At 36.8% G+C, this 16149-nt stretch overlaps 1 protein-coding gene across 7 annotated transcripts in view; it reads right to left on the reverse strand.

The window, feature by feature from the left end:
* EVL (Enah/Vasp-like) overlaps positions 1–16149 on the reverse strand; it is a 1573360-nt gene that overhangs the window by 709171 nt on the left and 848040 nt on the right. The gene's annotated exons all lie outside the window — the stretch shown is intronic.

Below are 16149 nucleotides of genomic sequence, written 5' to 3' on the forward strand. Positions count from 1 at the left end.
AAAAAACTTATTATGAAAAAAAAAATGAAATTACTCCCTCTTTTATAGAATGTATAAATATTGCTCTGAATTATTTACTATTAAGATGAGAATGAGTAAGACCACTCCTGAAAATAACTATTGGGTAAAACTACATATTTTGTTAGGAAAATATTTATTACAATTGTATGTTTTGTCCTTCTTCTAATAGCAATTGCAAATTATTTTATTTGTTTGATGAAAACACTTTTGTAAATATTTTTTTCTTGTGTGTTCCTTAATTTGTTGTTTTTATATTAAAATAAAAAAGTTTTCAAAAAATAACATAGTCGTTACATATCCAAACTTACAGCCAACTTCCTTAATGCTTTCAGATGTGTTCTTTGCTGTCTTTTTATCATCATTCTTTTGTTTACAAAAATTTCAGTCAAAGTACATTATTTCATTCGTTATTATTGCTAAATGTTGTAGAGAAGCAATAAAACAACAAGTTTAATAAGGATGCCAGTGCAGCTATGTGCCTTAGAGTAATACACATGTGGATTATCTTTCATTAGGACCAGGGCAGAGAAAACCAATTACTAAATTTGGTAGCTAGGTTAAAGGTACTTTTACTACATGAGAAGGGTGAATATGACATAAGTGTTCAAGACTAAGCTGAACTCAAAAGCAAACATGAAGATATTCAAACATTACTAAGGCATTTTAATCAAAGAAAAATATACAGCATCAAGCCAACAAATTCAGAAAGACTAAATAGGACCGCACAGCAACATTAAATCTTTTTTGCGCCAGGTTAAAATGATACCTACAATGCATAGTTTCAACAACACAGATCAAAATATCAAAACAAATATATTTCAGTTTATTAGCAGAAAATCTAAGGAATTTATATAATGATAAAGGTTTATAGGTTTTGGTCAAATAAGATAAAAGACCAGCATTTCAGATGGCCAATCAAAAAGAATTGTTTTAAATATAAAACAGAAATACATGAAATAAAAAAGGCAAAACACAAGAATATTGTAGGAAAACTCACTGACTAGAAGCATAACAGAAGTCATATAACTTCAACAAAAAAGCAATGGGTAAATGTGCAGGCAGTATTTTGAATCTTTTCCTCACAAAGAACCATGGTCAGTGAGCAACAAAAAATGTGTTATTCATGTAAAGTAAAAACTTTTTGCAAAATGGTGTAGCTTAAATCTAATTTACAACATGATTACCCATGCAAATAGTAAATATTAGAGAACTCAAATTGAGATAAAAGAAGATAGGGTACAGGAAACCTGTTCAGAGGAATCAAAAGTAAATCATAGAGAGAAACAGAAACAGCAATAATTGTGTCTATAGTATTATAAATACAATATACAAAAGTCAGCCAGAAGCAAAAGCCAAAATGAAAATCATAGCAGAAATTCTTAATGGTCCAGATGCAGCAGTTAACATAGTTTATAATACAGTGACTCACTCCTTCAAACCAATAATTCTATTCAGAGATTACAATGCAACAATATATCCGTATGGTACTACTAATCCATTCCTAGTAGTAGAAACATCTGAGCTGGGTATTACTTACAAAAGTATAATAGCAAATGCATATGTCATAAAAGCAAGAGACATTCCTAATCAATTTATACAAAAGCAAAAAATGTGTGTATTCTAAACACAATGACATGTTGTAGACCAATAAAAAAAACAGGAAAGCTGATAAAAGAGTAATACAATATTTTAGAAGGAACAAAAACTAAAAAAACTGCCAGATAACTATGCACATATGTCATTACTGTTCAACCAGATGACAATCCCACAGAAAATTTTAATTTGATATCTGGCAAAATAGAGGAACAGGAATTAATGAAACTACAACATCAAGAAATAGAGTGAGTAACAAACAGGTCCAGCACTATGGATACTACCGATTGCTACATATCCTAAATGGAAAAAAAACCCCATCAAATACAAGAATGCGTATCGGTAAAAGAACACTGCCAACAAAATAATCCCCAAGAGAAGCCATGTGGCCACATCAGCTAATATGACGTTTGCACTAAATAAGTAAACATTCCCATTAGATGTCCAGAAACTGCTAGAAGAAATAAAGTCATGTTTACAAGTACCCCAACTGATTTGTCTTCCACCGCTGAACAGACAATCTGCGGCTTTAAGAAAAGTCTGCATTACAGCATCTTGACAGAATTATTTCATTTCTCTGGTCTGGTTGATATTTTGCTGCACTTGAACAATTTTGAGGTTAGTTTAAACAGTTTATTCTTGATCTCAAGTGAAGTTAACATTTTGTCTGTCAGGCCAAGCAAGATGAGCAGATTTACTGTTTCTGTTCCATCAGAAAAGGAGAGCAATATTTTGACAGATTAGCAGAGAAGATACACTTTGTGGGGCACATTAAATCTGCTGTTGTTTATGACAATTTATCAGAGTTTTGTGATCTATCAAGAAATACTATGTTAGATGGAGTGCAATTTGTGGACAAATAAACAAGATGGGTACGTTTTTCGTATTTATAAGTGGTCACCATGCTACCTGCTTTTGTTTTAAATCTTAATTCTTCGTGGTAATATTGGAGAAATGGATATGACTGGTTTTATGAACTATCTACAATCCCATTTATTTATACCAGCTTGTGATTTCTATAACCTCCATTGTATGGTGCTACATGCTAAGCATAACACAGTATATTAGCAATATGGGAATAATCAATTTCTTTTAAGTGACTCTTTTATTTCTCATAAAAATACTGAGTTATTTCAGCAAGACTGAGGATCTGTGGCAGTTAGAAAAGTTCTCCTTTCTCCAAAATTATGGGATCTCAGAGCTAGTCAGCAAAAACATTTTTAGTAATACTGTTAAAGTCAGCAGTATGCATTAACAGTTTTCAATGATTCCCAGTGTGATGTCTAATGGTACAATGCTCTATCACAGATCAATTTTATGTATATTTTTTACATTTTATATATATATATATATATATATATATATATATATATATATATATATATATATATATATATATATATATATATATATATATATATATATATATATATATATATATTTTTTTTTTTCACTTTTTAATGCCTGAGTTCAAGAATCTTAATAAACATGGATAATAATTTGAATTACTGAAGAAACAGTCTTTCTTATGGAATATTAGTGCAAAGATACGGGACCTTCCAATTGTGGAAAGGGTTGCAACCAGGTAGGTGGCTTATAATACTGGGAATTAAGTATAGGATAAATAAAAGAATGAGTCTTTAAGCATAATGCATGTTATACTATGGTTTTCAGCCCAGGACTGACAAGGTAAGAAGTTTGCTGTCTCCAAATGATGGACCCAGGAGGAGACATTTTACTTTCAGGGTTGATATTCAAGAGTTGGGTACCCTTCATAGGTTCATAGGTAGGTACTAGGCTATCGGCCCAAGGGTCTACGTAAGCCTAGCCAGCAAGGTTCCATAGCTTACGCCACCCAAGAAAGTTATTTTCCTGTACCACTGTCCAGCAGAGACACAGAAGTGATCCCCGGGGTGTATTCCTATTTCCCATCCACTCATCAACATTTTTCTTGAAGAGTGCTAATGAAGAACTTTGCTTGACATAGATGGATAGCTTGTTCCAGAGTATAGGAAGTCTCTGGGACAGGAATCTATCCCTCCAGCGTGTCCTGTTTATTGTGGTGACAAGGTTTAGGTCCCTAGACCATGTAGCTCAGAGGGTTTGGGATTTCTTTAGGTGTAGCATGTCCAACAGCTCTGGGTTTGACATAGCTTTATATGTTAGGCAGAGATCATCTTGGAGTACGCGATTGCTAAGGAGTAAAGCTGGATTTTTTTGAGGTGGTCAGTGCAGAGCATTTGTTTGAGGCCAGTAATCCCCTTTGTGAGGTACTTCTGTGGCCTTTCCAGCTGCTGCAGTTGTCTTATGAGGTATATTCCAAAAGGGGCATTGTACTCTATAATAGGTCTAATGAGTGACAAGTAGAGAGGAACAATTACCTCGTTTTCCTGGATGAGAACCCTTTTATGATGAGGTGTGCTATGTAGAAGGACTTCCTGACTACTGTGGCGATGCGACTATCAAAGGAGAGACTACTGTCCACCTGGGTCCCAAGGTCTCTTATCATGCATTCAGTGTTAAGTAGATTGCTGCCTATGTGGTAGTTCATGGGTACAGAGTTTTTACCAAAGGGGATGACACTGCACCTTTTGGCATTGAGCTTGAGGCCATGGCTCTGACACCAGGCATCTGTCTCAGTGAGGCCCTTCTGTAAGATGTCCACATCATTTGGGGACTTGACTATGGCTCCTAGTTTGCTGTCATCTGCGAACTTCATTAGCCAGAGGCTTTCTGTGTTAGCCTGTACTTCAGAGAAGTAGATACCAAACAGGAGAGGTCCCAGGATGGAAGCCTGTGGTACTCCACTTGTCACTGCTTTGAGGTCAGATTTGGAGTCTGCAACTTTTACAGTGTGGGTTCTGTCAGTGAGCCAGTTGGCAACCCATCTTGTGACGTAGGGATTTATACCTAGTTTAGTGAGTTTAGCTATAATTCCAGAATGGGGGATGGTGTTGAAAGCCTTGGCGAGGTCAAGATAGGCTGTGTGAATCACCTTACCCTCATCTACGGCTTTGGTGACTGCCTCAAAGAAGTCAATCAGGTTCAGGAGGCATGATCTGCCTTTCACAAACCCGAACTGGGTGGGATTCAGAGTTTGGAGGTTACCAATGTCTTTGTTTATGAGTTCCATGATGATACATTCCATGGCTTTGTAGACCAGGCTCATCAGGTTAATAGGTTGATAGTTCCCGGGATCAGTGGTTTTGGCCATATGTGGTTCGAAGCTGTAAATGTTCAATCAACTGAAGGGGACCCGAAAAAATATATAAAATAAAAAACATACAATAAGCTGGTTGCATACATGTGCACACACCCTTAAACTAATACTTTGTTGCAGCACCTTTTGATATAATTACAGCATTCAGTCTTCTTGGATACACACCTGCCACCAAATAAAGAGATTCTGATTAACTCCAAATTAAGTTCAGCTATCCCTAGTATGAATTTCCTGACATTTACTCTAGTTTACTTTAGATGCCTGTTACAGAAAAAGCCATGGTTCTCAGAGACCTTACAAAGCATCAAAGGGATCTCATTGTTAAAAGGTATCAGTCAGGAGAAGGGTATAAAAAAATTTCCATACCATGGAACACAGTGAAGACAGTCATCAAAGAGTGGAGAAAATATGAGACAACAGTGATGTTGCAAAGAACTGGACGCCCCTCTAAAATTGGTGAAAAGATAAGACAAAAACTGGTCAGGGTGGCTGCCAATAGACCTACAGCAACACTGAAGGAGCTGCAGGATTTTCTGGCAAGTACTGGTTGTGTACTACATGTGACAACAGTCTCCCATATTTTCCATATGTCTGGACTATGGAGTAGTGTTGCAAGATGGAAGCCTTTTCTTACACAGAAAAACATCCAGGCCTGGCTAAAATTTGCAAAATAATACATCAAGTCTCCCAAAAGCATATGGGAAAATGTGTTAGGGTCTGATGAGACCAAGGTTGAACATTTTGGTCAGAATTCCAAAAGGTACATTTGGCACAAAAACAACACTTTGCATCATCAAATGAAAACCGTCACCATGGTGAAGGATGGTGGTGGTAGTATCATGCTTTGGGGTTGCTTTTCTTCAGCTGGAACTGGGACTTTAGTCAAGGTGGAGGGAATTATGAACAGTTCCAAATACCAGTCACCTTTGGCCCAAAACCTTCAGGCATCTGCTAGCAATTTCACCTTTTAACACAACAATGACCCCAAGCATACATCCAAATCAACAAATGGCTCCACCAGAAGAAAATTAAAGTTTTGGAACTGCCCAGCCGGAGCCCAGACCTAAATCCATTAGAAAGTCTGGGTGGTTACCTGAAGAGGACTGTGCACAAGAGATGCCCTCCCAATCTGACAGATTTGGAGAGCTTTTGCAAGGAATAGTGGACAAATATTGCCAAGTCAAGATGTGCCATGCTGATAGACTCCTACCCAAGAAGACTGATTGATGTAATTGAATCCAAAGGTGCTTCAACAAAGTATTAGTTTAAGGATGTGTACACTTATGCTCCAGCTTATTGTACATGTTTTATTTTTTATATTTTCCCCTAACAGATTTGTTTGTTTTTCAACTGAATTCTACAGCTTATAGGTCACATTAAATGTGGGAAAAGTTATGAAATGATTTATTGTGGTCTAATTTTTTTCTATCACAAAAACCTGGCATTTTAACAGGGGTGTGTACACTTTTTATATCCACTGTATGTATGTATGTATATATATATATATATATATATATATATATATATATATATATATATATATATATTGCAATATTGTTAATTATTTAAGAACAAAATTATTATTCTTAAAATGTTTTGTAATAATTTGGAGCTTTTATCACTGGGCCTCCACTGAAAATGGACTTCTATCCAGTCAGACTTTCTCAGTAGTCAAATTTCAATAAATAAAATAAAAAAATAAATTTGTCATGCCCCTGACTGAGACAGAAATACTTCCAATGGGATCAGTCCTCTACCCTGGTTAACAAATGCAAAATAAAATTAAATAAAATTAAATTATAAAACAAAGAAATACCCAGTAACTAACTGGAGGTAATCTCATTCTTTTTGCATGGAGTTGTACATTGTACTCTTTTGTCTGCCAGGCCTGCACTAAATTGTTGTTAGATTCTCTCATGTTGGTTTTGCCTCTAGTAAAGACATTGTGCCTTGCAGCAGTCTGTATATGCAGGTGACAAAGTAATTGAGGCATTCCCCCTGCAGATTTATGGATATATAGAGTGTATTGACTGTGTGTGCGCGCGTGTGTGTGTGTGTGTGTGTGTGTGTGTGTGTGTGTGTGTGTGTGTGTGTGTGTGTGTGTGTGTGTGTGTGTGTGTGTGTGTGTGTGTGTGTGTGTGTGTGTGTGTGTGTGTGTGTGTGTGTGTGTGTGTGTGTGTGTGTGTGTGCGCATGTGTGTGCATGCGTGTGTGTGTTGTCTCTCTGTGAGTCTGTGTCTGTGATAGTAGGTCTTAAAGCCAAAGTGCAGTCAGTTTGCACAAAGGCCCCAATCTCTGATTGTCATTGGTTATCAGTGTGGATTCTGCTGTTGAAGTCACAAAAAAGATAGTTTTTCACTTGAAAGTTGAGGTTACTATTCAAGGTTCCTTCTCAAACCCAGTAATCGGGAAGAGGGAATGATTTATAGATATTTACAAGCTAAACTCATCTGTCATGCTAGAGAATTTCAGAATGCTCATTTTGCAGTTTCTCTTCCCATTACTGGTAATAGTCTCATTGTTTTGACAAATGCATAGTTTCAGTAATGGATGAGGTTGTGTTTAAACAATATTTGCATTTTTCAACATCTTGTAGACTGTTTAATGGTAGTAAAGTCCCCGGAGCACTTGGAACAGTGAATACCTTCCTGGTAGCTGTCCATCAATGATAAATAAAATGTATATTGACCAGTATGTATAATATGCAGGATGCAAGACTGCACAAGAGGACCATGCAACTTTATTCCAGGAATTTCTAGAATCAATAGGTGGATGAAACGAACAATCCACTCCCTCTTATTTACTTTCTGATCAAGAAGTATTCAGTATTGAATTGTGATGCTCCCACCAATTTGGTCTGACCATTCTCGGAATCCCCTTCCATCAGAGGTGCAGATAACAGATACTTCAAATGTGGGAAGACATTCTGGAAACTCTGTCATTGCAGGACTGTGGTATCCATGACATCTGGAGGTTTACACCAGTCTGAGGGAACTGCTACTGACCACATCATTTTGCAAACTACTGTACAATGTGGCTTTCCAGGGCATATGAGTGAACGCAACCATAGTGTGTTAAGTACAGAAACAGTGCAGCACTGTCTCTTACTAGCTGTGCAGAATGAAGGCCCCTGCACTTGTAGTAGCGAGCAGGGCAGTGATGGTGTATATCATGTATGAGAAAACGTCCTACCAGGTTGACTGACAAATAGATGAAGGTGAACTTTGAGTGGCAACCATCTCCAGGAGTAATTACTTCAGTAACTTTGATATCTGGGGCTCCCAGTCAGGAACATACTCTTTCAATTAAAAAAAAATGATCGAATCAAAGAATGAAAGTATGAGTCTGATCAAGGCAGCACCGCTATGCATTTCCATCCTTTTTATATTGTTCTGTTAGTCTTATAAATGGCAAGGCTGAAGGACAAAGCTGGTTCTGGTAGGTCTAACGCCGCCCTGGTAACCTCAGCTTTCCTTACTCATTCAGTTTACATTCTGAGTCTTTTGGGGACAGTTTATTTGAAGATTTTGTAGTGGAAAATTGTTTACTTGGAAGATACATCATTTGAATGTATGGTTTCAGAGGTGCAGGGGTTACTGTACTCTGCTCTTTACACTGTGTTTCATAAAGATGAGTTAACTTTGGCTATCAAATCACCCTTCTTGTATAAGATTATTTATTAAGTTGGTTTGAACCAGATGTTTCTGTTGGCTTATGATCTCTAGATTTCTGAGGAGGGTCAGAGAGAAAATAACTTGTGATATTCACGACAACAACCAATGCTTTTTGGAAATCAAAGAAGTATTTTATAATATTTTTCCCCAGTGCCTGCCACCCATCAGCTTTCTTGGTAATTCATTAATCTATTTGTTCCCTTAAGAGTGAAAGTTTTTACGAGCCCATTCATCTTCTACAGGCCAAGGGCCTATCACAGAAGCTGTCATCCAGGCATTCATTACGGCCTTTTGCTTTAGGGCTTCAACCCCAACCTGGTGGCAAAAGTGAGGACCTGCACCGCCATAGGCTATTACTACACCATGTTTTGATATGTGCATGCTTCCACACATATGCAGATGACTGTCAAACTTCCACTAGCATGGTACCCATCAGATGACCAGGATGGGCAAATCAACATCTGCTACTCACTCCCTTTGTTCCTTGCCTATGTCTTCCAGTAGTTGAGCCCCTACCTGAACTTGCATTGTCTGGCTATTACTTAGGGCTTTACCTTCCATGGAACAGAACTGGGCTAAGGAAATAGCCCATACATGCCTGGGACTCCTGTGGATAGGGGCATTATATTTCATTTCTCAGTGTATAAAGTGATTGTATTTTTTAGTAAATACAGAGTTGCAGTTGTATCTGTAGCCTTTTTTCTTGGAGGGGTAGTTATCAGAATAAATGTGCAAGGCAGAAAATTTGTCTTCAGTCCATATAATAAGCATTGTAATCAGATGACCAGAGCAACCATTTACCCCCCTCCCTAGGATGGGGAAATGCATCTGTAGCTCATTCCATATGTCCCTATTCCATCAGTAAAGCACCAGGCTGAACTTGCATTTTTTGAGTACTAGTTAGCAATGTGCTCAGCAGATAATTGGTCTTTAGTCTATATAATAGGAATTATAAGCTAAGGCAGTCTTTTTTTTTCTTAAAGTCTTTCAAGGCATGTTGGAGTTAGCTTTCTCCCCTTTGTAAATTCAAAGTCTGAGCCTACTCGGTAGACATCCACAGGTTTTCTCACAGATGGTTTCATGACTATGTGAGTGAGTTTGTGGTGTGTGTGTGTGTGTGTGTGTGTGTGTCTGTTTGCTTGTGTGTTTTTGTCTATGTGTGTTTGTGTGTGCGTGTGTGTGCATGTGTGTGGGTGTTTTTGTGCATGTGTGCATGTGCATGTGCCTATGCGTGTGTGTTTGTGTGCATGTGTGCATATGCATGTGCATGTGTGTGTGTGTCTGCATGTGTGTGTGTGTGTGTGTGTGTGTGTGTGTGTGTGTGTGTGTGTGTGTTTGCGCGAGTGTGTGTGTGGCGTGTGTGTGTGTGTGTGTGTGTGTGTGTGTGTGTGTGTGTGTGTGTGCGTGTGTGTGTGGAGGGGCTTGTGCGTATGTATGTATGTATGTATAATTTTGGGAAGGACAGCTGCAGAAAACAAATTCTGGGTGCAAAGATTCTATAGTGAAATGCAAGTTATGGATAGATAGAAGGTATGGATAATTAGCATTGTTTGGACTTAGCACTGATAAGGCCAAGAGTCATGTCAGGTGCAGTAAACAACCAGTACTTTTTGAAACTATAGTAAAACTTGTTACTCTGTAAAGTGCAAAAGAAATGTTACACCATAGGGCAATGGATGACATTTCATCACAGCTCTGCATAAGCCAAGTGTAACTTTTTGTGTTAAGTCACATGTAACCAGTTCATCCACTTGATATTAATTAAGTCACAGGTCTGTGTTGACCTGAAAAAACAGTGTCTCTGTTCAGGACAAGTGTTTGTGTAGCCATAACCATCAAACATAAGAAAACCATGATGGATAAGAAATAAGTTCAGATTGATATTACAAGTTGTAAACTGCATTAAATAAGGGCAATTGTTTATTGTTTACACAAATCACGATCAACAACTGACATAATGCAGGATGTTTTTTCTGCTTTTAACTGCATACCATGGGATTCTGTTTTTTTCTTGTTTTACCTTTCCTGAGGCACCATAGATGTTGCCCAAGGTTTGCAGCATTGCTATGAAAAATTTTATAGGACCAAAATGTTGTTTTAATCATGGTGCAAAGCACAACCACAGCATAACTTTAAACTAATAAGAGCAACTGTATCCATGCAGCCCAATCCGAAAGCTTAAATCCAGCACAACACAGCATATACAATCACTCGCATATTTTGCAGTTGACAGTACACAGTATCAAAAAGATCATTTATGAACAAGCTGTCTTAAGGAACTAAATGTATTCACTGACTGATTTACTTTAACAGCATGGCCAATAGCATTGTAAATTATCAATTAGCCAAGAGTCAACAGAGTTGCTGGTTTACTATTGCCAAGATGGACCTGGCAAAGAGCACAGTCTCACTAAATATTAAAAGCACAGAGTGCAGTTTTTGTTGTAATAATGCATAATGTATGTCACTGAAATAATAACTATTCTAATGTATTCTGAAATTTCAGTTATACTTTTGCAACATCAAGCCCATTTGTGACGCATTTGTTCCATTTTCTGCAATGTTTGCAGTTGCTGGCGAAAATTCTCTTAAAAGTATTTTTCTGGAGATGCGCTGAAATCACTCTCTTCAAAGTTGTACTCTGATTTGGATTGGTATGCTTGATGCTTCAGAAAAATCGGTACTGAAGCAAAATGCATTGTTATCAGCTGTATTATGCAATCATGCAAAAAGCAAGTAAGACAGCTAGTGCAGAAAAAAGCAACACTCCAAATTAAGAAATTGAAACAAAGTATACTTTCTTCTTCTTATTTTTTAATATTGGTAGACCTGGAACAGCAACTGTAAAACAGAGGATTCTGTTGTATGTGACAGTACTATTTCTATGAATTAATACTATTTCAGAACAATTTTATTTGTAAAAGGCAAATTATGCCATAATGGTTCATATAAAACATATAAACAATAGTTATATAGCAAATGCATCTAGAGTTGAAGATGTAGATATCAAGAAATCTTGATGAGCAACAGTTTTGATGGGCAACAACTTTCAGCAATCATTTTACTCTGCCATCAGACTGTGAGCTGCCTTGTTTGTGCACAGACTCTGCAGAACATAAAACTGTCCATGAACATCTTGGAAAATATATTGCTGTTATTCATCCTTGACAAATGCCACAGTAATTAGAATCAGCAACAGCATGGCCAGTCTTCAGAACACAGACAGCTGTTTCTGCTCTCCTTCTGTTTCTGCTTTCTACAATTTCACTGTGCCTTACAAAAGCTGTTTCAAAACAGAAAAAAAGTGGCCCTGTTTGTCTAAAGCAGAATATTTCAGCAGATTGTGGGACACTGCAATGTTATTGGGTATGCTGTTGTACTCAACTGTCTTTAAATTATGCTGAAAAGGGAAAGAAATACAGCTGCTGTCCCTATATCTTTAAAATTCTACTACTAGTTTAGGGAGATTTCTGTATATAAGGATATCTTGGAACATGTTATGTGCTAGGTATTTAGTTTTACACAATTTTTATATTTCATAGCTTAACCTATTTAAATACTCCTCTTTATGATAATCTAATAATAAAATAGATTTTAATAGAAGGTCATTGGATCATAGGGTAAGTCTAAAATTCCAATGAAGCACAGCGTAAGATCGGAGCTATACTAGCATCATTATTTTTTCAAGTATGTGAGTGTAGAAGTACTGGGGAATACAGCACCATTCATGTCGGATAAAGTATTTTCCTTCCCGATTGTCCCATGAAACATTATTTGTGCTAAGCAGTTTCTCCACCTTTGATCTGTAGACAACACTGAGGCATGTTTTAATCAGTATGGCTTCAGTAAGTTGTTTGACATCCCTTTGTCCTCAGCTGGCCAAAGACAGTTCCTTAAAAGATTAACAATAAAGCTCCCTTGCTGGCTACTCCATTGATAAATAATTATACATCATTTTGTCCTACAAATTTTCTCTTTAGTATTAAGGTGAAATGGATACTTCTTATATACACTGTTGCCAAATAAACTGTATCAGTTAGCATACATTTGTAGATCATTTTGTATTTTTCACCTTAATTTATTTATGCTCCTCAAAAGCTGATATTATCCTTTCACTTTTATGATTCTAACAGTCCCTAAGCAGAGGGCTTTCTGTGTGTGTGTGTGTGTGTGTGTGTGTGTGTGTGTGTGTGTGTGTGTGTGGAGTGAGTGTGTATGTATATGTGTGTGTGTGTGTGTGTGTGTGTGTGTGTGTGTGTGTGTGTGTGTGTGTGTGTGTGTGTGTGTGTGTATGTATATGTGTGTGTGTGTGTGTGTGTGTGTGTGTGTGTGTGTGTGTGTGTGTGTGTGTGTGTGTGTGTGTGTGTGTATATGTGTGTATATGTGTGTGTGTGTGTGTGTGTGTGTGTGTGTGTGTTTGTGTGTATGTGGAGTGAGTGTGTATGTATATGTGTGTGTGTGTGTGTGTGTGTGTGTGTGTGTGTGTGTGTGTGTGTGTGTGTGTGTGTGTGTGTATGTGTGTGTGTGTGTGTGTGTGTGTGTGTGTGTGTGTGTGTGTGTTTGTATTTGTAGTTTAATCTTAATCACCATGTTGTTAAGGCTCTAATGGTAAAATGCAACACCTCTCTGTCTAGACACTTTTGTTTGCCCAGTGGCAGTGACACCAGCACGGTATGCTGTAGGTCTTGGGTTTGAGTCCCAAATGAGAGATTATATTATCCCTCCATTTCTATGATTCTAATAGTGCCTAAGCATAGACCTTTTTCTGTATTTGTGTGCATGTGTTTGTAGTTTATGCTCTTTTCAGAGCCTGTTCCATGGCACACAGGCCTCATACCATGAATCTGGTCATAGCCAGTTGGTGCAGTCCTTTCATTCCTGCCATGGCCTCCTCACTGCATCACATCACTACATTACAACCACGCTGAGAAAAACTTTTAATACAAAAAGCAACAGCAAAGCTTTCGGGTGTACACCCTTCCTCAATGCTAAATTCAAAATCAAAAACACGAGTCAGAATTTAAATAGGAGCCAAGAAAAGTCATGTGATCCACAGCTAGCCAATCAAATGACAACAGCATATAAAGTCGCAAACACGTTATTTTAAAAAATACAAAATTTAAAAGTAACATAGAAGCTTATGTAAAAAATAAAAAAATAAAACACAAAAATATTAAGGGACACATAGTTTTTCTCAACGTGGTTGTATTCTACTGTTGCTTTTTTGTTTCCAGTACTACAGTGGATGCTTGTTTTGGATCACATCAGTACATGCCACACACTACAAGAAAATTCCTGTTTTTTTTTTGTTTCATTTGTTTAGCCATCCTGAGAAACAATACTAAAGAGATGATATTTTACAGTTCCACTAATTGCTTGGAACTCTATAAATATGGTGCTAGCAGAAAAAACTTCACTTTACTCATCTTTTCCTACAACATTGCATTTATACAGGAGTAGTTTGTATTAAACAGCTGGTAAATCACTATAAGATGTGAAACCAGTGCTATATTTTACATTTGACCTTGTGTCATGCCATTAGTATATGATTTGTGACTGTTACTGCATGGTTGACATTCTTAGCTAAGTGGTGTGGTTCCCAGCTTCTAAGATAGCATGATCTTTTTGATTTCAAGTTTGAAAATTTCTGACTTAAGCTCTCATACTTAAAGTTACTTTGTGCACAGTGCCAGTTTAGCAATTAATCAATAAATAATTAATGAAAAGAAGGAGGAGGTGAATTCAAGTCAAGACAGTGAAGCTAATTAGAATAGGTTTTACTAATGCTGAATGACAGTTTGTAGCATGTAGGTAGCCTGGAATGGTGGCTGTATTAATATCTTCAGGCCAACATATCAACCATTGTCTAAGTTTCTCAGGGGTATATTTCTAAATTGGAATGTTAGTTCACATCTTCACTAGTTTTAAGTTATTTTCTTTTCAGATTTTCAAAGTGCATTATTATTATTATTATTATTATTATTATAATTATTATAATTATTATTATTATTATTATTATTATTATTATTATTATTATTATTATTACCTTTACTTGTGCACAAAAGTAATGAAAATTTCTATGTTGGGTCAGAAGATTTAGTTTGCATAGCATATAATTTTCTTTGGCTTTTTCGTTGAATAAATAGCTCTGCTAAAAACTTAGCTATTGTAGTCATATTTATGTTCCAAGAAAAAAATTGTTATACTTCATTTGTAAAATCATAATTCAGAACAAAATTATGTGATAGATGTGCCACTGCATAGGAAGCAGAATTCCACAAATTATTTGCAGAGCTTTTTAAAAGCTGGCAAAGCAAGAAGTAAGTATTACTGAAATAAGAAGTGGATTCACAGCACAATGACAATTGGCATTCATTTTGAATCTGATTTGTTTAAAAGTAATCTTTTGGGTTCTGCTGAGCACATGGTGACAGCAACATTACACACATGTACAGAGAAGGGTAATATCACAATCATTGCATAAAATCACATTTCAGGGCAGAACTTTACAATGATAACATCATAGCTAAAGTGGTAGAGACAATTAGCTGTTTTACTAGAAATGTATATACAAATGCTAAAAAATGCACATAGGTCCTTGAGAATCATTGTAATGAATTTGTATTTAGCTCTCTGTGGATGAAAACATGCTTTTGGTTTAGGAAATAGGTTTTCCTTGCACCTTCCAATGCTGTGCATAAATGAGGAGTGGGTAGGTAAGTTGTGTAGATTCACAGAGTGGTGCCAGTGTATACGATACTATACATCAGCGGGGGCTTATAGTGCTAGTAGATGGACTGTATGATGCTGGGATGTGACATGAAATATTATGGTGGGTGGTATTTAGATTACATTGTTAAACTATGTGTCATCATTACTGGCATACTGGCTCAATCACTGGGTCATTGCTGTTATTAGTACAGCTAAGAAAGGAGGATTGAATAGGGTGGGTGTAGAAATCGCAGGAGGTTTATGTCATTTTTTTGTAATATACTATGTGCAACAGTACTGCTGGGGTATGGAGAAATTGGAAGACTGTAAACCACACCATCACAGTATGTGTATTTAGGTGAGGTAGAAAGGAAACAGTGCAATGTTAAAATCAGACAGTTTTGATGTCTTAATTATGATTAGAATGGTTACTTGATTAACTTATTTTAGCAAACAATATTTGCAGGGTGGATGCCAGGTAATGCTCATACTGGAACACCAAATACATAAAGATTAGGTACCCTTCCTGTGCCATTAAATGCAGGCTTGTATTTGAGAGATTTGTAGTGAATTGGTGCAGTGCAAGATACTTTTTAATATTAAAATAAGATAAGAATAGCACAATATATCAGCATGATACCCTTAACCATCATGCTGACTTTTTAAACCATACAGCTAAATACCCACGTGTCTTCTGGGTTCTGTTTACTGTTTGCTTCTTATTTGCAGATGCAGCATTCTTTGTAATACATCGCCACCTGAATAAACAATAGCCTTGTTGTTTGGATTCCATGGCATTCAAGTATTAATAATCAGGAAAAAGTGAAGGATACACAAACGTAAATATGAGAACTGGACTAGTGATACCTTCATCTAAGTTTCCAACATTGTAAATTTTGTGACGATTAAAAGAGGGCAGATGGGATTCCTC

Source organism: Protopterus annectens, chromosome 6.part0 (assembly GCF_019279795.1).
Source record: "Protopterus annectens isolate FY-2018-M chromosome 6.part0, PAN1.0, whole genome shotgun sequence".
NCBI lineage: Eukaryota > Metazoa > Chordata > Ceratodontiformes > Protopteridae > Protopterus > Protopterus annectens.